Source organism: Engystomops pustulosus, chromosome 7 (genome assembly GCF_040894005.1).
Source record: "Engystomops pustulosus chromosome 7, aEngPut4.maternal, whole genome shotgun sequence".
Classification (NCBI taxonomy): domain Eukaryota; kingdom Metazoa; phylum Chordata; class Amphibia; order Anura; family Leptodactylidae; genus Engystomops; species Engystomops pustulosus.
Genome location: NC_092417.1, coordinates 138,432,849 through 138,437,750, shown reverse-complemented (window position 1 = coordinate 138,437,750; position 4,902 = coordinate 138,432,849). Strand labels below are relative to the sequence as shown.

The window sequence follows — 4,902 nt, the reverse complement described above, 5'->3', positions numbered from 1 at the left end:
GTGATGGTTGCTACATCAGGCACATTTAAGAGGTGCCGGGATACATTTTTATTAAAGTGAAAATTTATGGAAACTAGATTCTTGGGGACTGTGTTCAAGGGCCCGCCCGTTTTCCTATATGAGAAAAAAAAAATCTGTACTCACCTTCCGGCTTCTCCTCCCCATCCCCATGGCTCCATCTTCTGCTCTTCTAGCCCGGACGCCTCAGTATGAAGCAGCGGTGTTGCGATCGCTTGACATCATATTGTATGCGTCATGTGGGCCCTTACACTATACTGTCCTGCTGCCGCAACACCGCCTTAGTAATGCGCCCGGGCCAGAAGAGCAGAAGATGGAGGCACAAGGAGAAGACTAAGTCGCGAGGAGAAGACGGAACTGCGGGCATCTGTGGTTGACATTTCATTAAAGGGGGCGTCTGGCAGGACTTTTCATTAAAGGGAGCTTCTGGTAGCACATTTCATTAAAGGGGGGCATCTGGGGTGGCCATTTCATTAAAGGGGGCGTCTAGGGTAGAAACTTCATTAAAGTGGGGCATCTAGGGTGGACATTTCATTAAAGGGGGTGTCTGCTGTGAACTGGGGGGCTGTGGGGGCTGATTATGGACTGGTAGGACTATCTATATACTGAGTGGGCATGTGCAGGGGCTATCTATATACTGAGTGGGCACGTGTAGGGGCTATCTATATACTGAGTGGGCATGTGCAGGGGCTATCTATATACTGAGTGGGCATGTGCAGGGGCTATCTATATACTGAGTGGGCACGTGTAGGAGCTATCTATATACTGAGTGGGCATGTGCAGGGGCTATCTATATACTGAGTGGGCACGTGTAGGAGCTATCTATATACTGAGTGGGCATGTGCAGGGGCTATCTATATACTGAGTGGGCATGTGCAGGGGCTATCTATATACTGAGTGGGCATGTGCAGGGGCTATCTATATACTGAGTGGGCATGTGCAGGGGCTATCTATATACTGAGTGGGCATGTGCAGGGGCTATCTATATACTGAGTGGGCACGTGTAGGGGCTATCTATATACTGAGTGGGCATGTGCAGGGGCTATGTATATACTGAGTGGGCATGTGTAGGGGCTATCTATATACTGAGTGGGCATGTGCAGGGGCTATCTATATACTGAGTGGGCATGTGCAGGGGCTATCTATATACTGAGTGGGCATGTGCAGGGGCTATCTATATACTGAGTGGGCACGTGTAGGAGCTATCTATATACTGAGTGGGCATGTGCAGGGGCTATCTATATACTGAGTGGGCATGTGCAGGGGCTATCTATATACTGAGTGGGCACGTGTAGGGGCTATCTATATACTGAGTGGGCATGTGCAGTAAAGTAGGGTCCTGTCTAGCTTGTCATGACTCAAAAATGTTTTGGTAAAAATAAATTGTGTATAATGTTATGCATCAATGTGGGAATGGAAACCGGTGGGGGGTTTCACAAAAGTCTTCCAGTCAGGGGCCTCAAAATTCCTAGTGGCGGCCTTGCTGGGGATATCTCATCTTTGGAGTAAGAAAGGAACTTTTTGCCCTTCATGGCCCAGTTGGCATAAGCCTTACTGTGTTTTTTGCCTTTCTCTAAGACTAACACTATAGGTTGAACCTGCGTGTTTATTGTATGACAATGACTATACTATATCTGTGGTGGTTCAATTTTTTTTCATGTTCATTGGCATCTTGTGGAAGATTTTCTCATGCCAGTCTGTCCTAACCATCATAAAACGCCACCGGTATATCACATACACTTGCATTGACAAATCCAAAGGGCAAAACCAAAGTAGTGAGTTGACCATCAAAAAGTCAGCACAAATTGGTAATTTTACCAATCTCCTTTATTTATGCATCTATAAATCTATCATCTATCTATAAATCTATCATCTTCCATATTTATCTTCTATCATCAATCTACCTATCATCTGTCTGTCTCCTATAGAATTCTCCTACAGCCCCATATTACAGATACTTACCTTACTAATTTTTGGAAACTACAACATGTTATTATTGTGCAGGGGTAAAGGAGCCTCTTACTGACTTTGACTGTTCATAAAATTGTTTCATTTCGGGGCTTCACTTTCAGTTTTGCCCAGGGCCCCGCTTTCTCGGAAACCGGCCCTGGGCATTATGTTGGTTAGCCATTTCACCATCTACCATTGCACAATATTTTTGGCACTGAGGTTTCCGAATGTGCAGTATGTGAATTATTTCTGTGGATTCAGAAAAGGATTTTTACCATTGAACTACAACTGTTTAAATTTGGGGGTCAGCTGCTGAATATCTACTTTGGAAATTATGCATTAGCCCCTCCTTGTGTTTCCCCGGCCTTAGACTGTTTCATAAATCTCCACCATTGTTTTATTACACACTGAATGTCTGAAAGTATGGAGTCACCCATCCTCAGACGGGTGGCATGGCCCACCCAGTCCATTATCCTAGTCAGTGCATTTGTTATATGACAAATGTCAGCCAACCCTGTGCATTTACTTACTTCTGTTACGTAGTCTATCCATATAAATACTAACATAGAAAGCTTGGAAATTCATGATTTGCACATTTCTACCTGCATGAAATGCAGAAGTGGCAGCCTGGCCTGTCCCCAATTCTGTCATGTATAACTTTCGAGCATTTATCTTCTCCCATCTGAATGGCCCTAACACCATGAAATGTGATTAGAGAGACTGTGACAACGTGCAGTAAGAAAGCTGTTACACTTATAACCGCCGGCCTTGTGGTCTTGTTGCCAGATTTCCCTTCCTTTTGCTGGTTTCCCTTCTATTTACTCATCCATTTTGGCACGGGATTAAAAACTGAGAAGGATATAGAGGATTCCTCTCCTGTGAGGGAAGAGGGACCCTCATCATAGTGGAATGTGTTTCTTATCCAGGAGCACAAAGGGGATTTTTACACTGGACTATAAAAACACCACTGGAATGCGTAAAAGACCATAATTCAAGGTACTAAAGCGAATCCAGAAACCACAAGTCAGTTATACAACTGTAATATCATTAACAGCATGACATTTCTATATCATTGCACTGACATAGGAAGATCATAGAGCATGAAGTACAACTTCTCCTGCATAACCCATGATATATTTATGAGAATTTATACAGGTTGTGATATACCTGTACATGTGATATGTATTGTGACATACAGGTGACTCAATCCATGCTTCATGTGAGTTTATATCTAACACCTTGTCTAAACTTCAGCCTTGTTACGATTGTCCTTTGTAGCACCTCCATGTGTCCTACTTCCCCTTGCAAAATGGCTCGCTTTCTGTTTAGTCTAAGTAACCTGTCACTTCACATTACCATATTACAAAACTACCTCTCCTCTTGATCATTTTTTAGAGATATTGGGGCTCAATTAATAATGATCCGGGATCCGTACTATTTCCAACCCCTTGTGGTTTGAGGGTTGTGGGGGACATTACTGTGGGGAACATAACTTAGGCTTTGGGGGCATTACTAGGGCTGTAGGGACAATACTGGGGAGACTAGAGTACTGTACTATAATGGTAACATTACTTAGTGTGGGGACATCCCTTGGGTCTTTGGGGACCTTCTAAATTAGATCTGTAGGGGGCATTACTAGGGGCTGTGTATGTAGGGGAGATCACTTACTTGGGGTTGTGGGGGGGCATTATTTACTGTAGGGGACATTACTTATTGTGGGGAATATCTCAGTAATTCCTGCTGCCATTTCTTGACAAAGTCTAAGAGGGTGACCCTCGCCACTGGAAATCTGGCATTTGTCCTCCTTTCTGTAAATGAGTTTCTGTGATCAACTAATTTATGAGGATGAAAGAACTTCTGCCACTTGACTTGGAATGACTGGAGGGCTTCTTCAAAACTTTGTCAGCCTGGTCAACATTTAAGATGGAAGGCAACCTCCCAAACTGGCTTAGGATCTGTGATGACTTCTCACCCTTGTAGGTCTCTGGAGACCTCCTCTCATTGAACTTGCTTGTTGAAAGCCTTCCTGCTATATTAAGCATTTTGCATAATTTGCATTGACGCCCTCCTGGGACTTCCCCCCACTCCTTCTTCTTATTTCCCTTCTCTTTTCTTTCCTGAAAAGAAAAACATCCTCAGATAAAGACCTCATGCATAAGACCATATGCATTTTGCGGACCCATTTTTGCAGGTGCCAGGTGCCTAAACGGGCCATGTGTCACCTATGGCACCATAAATGTGCTGTATATACAAAAAATTACAGTGGGTTGGCACCCACGTGACCTGATCTCCTGGGCAAACCACTGCAATTTTTTTTTCTGCAATCCTATAGACTTCTATGGAGTGACCAAACCACAAAAATGTAGAAATAAAACATGTTCTATTTTTCACATTGCGGCCTGAAGGCCAGTATAAGGTATAGCGAGAAATACAGTGATCAGATACATAGCTGAATTAGACGAAAAAAATCTTGCTGTGTCCAACTTCAACATCATGTGCAGGAGACCAACCTGAAAGCTTGTAACTTTTTGTTTTACAGAACAAATAACCTTAAAAATAAAATCACTGGTTTCACTGGGGATTGAACCCAGGACCTTCTGCGTGTAAAGCAGACGTGATGACCACTACACTATGAAACCTTCTTACTTCAGTCTCTAATGTCCTAAATAACCAACACAGATGCTCCATGCAATAGGAAACTTAAAATGCAAAAATGTTTATGTGCCTCTTAACCTCTTCACGCTCAGCGTCCGATATATCGGACGCTGAGCTCAATGACTTAGCGATCAGCGTCCGATATATCGGACGCTGAGCTGATGCCGGTTCAGCTCAAGATCTGAGCCGAACCGGCATCGGGAAAGACGGGGTGCCGGCTGTGACTGATAGGTCAGTCAGCGGGACCGCGGCATCTAACATGTATCTGGGGGGTCTTTC

At 43.9% G+C, this 4,902-nt stretch overlaps 1 non-coding gene across 1 annotated transcript; it reads right to left on the bottom strand.

Annotated features, from left to right (window-relative positions):
* Positions 1-4,534: 4,534 nt before the first annotated feature.
* On the bottom strand, positions 4,535-4,607 carry TRNAV-UAC (transfer RNA valine (anticodon UAC)). The gene has a single exon. It is a non-coding gene; the product is annotated as a tRNA-Val (tRNA).
* Between the last annotated feature and the right edge of the window lie 295 nt (positions 4,608-4,902).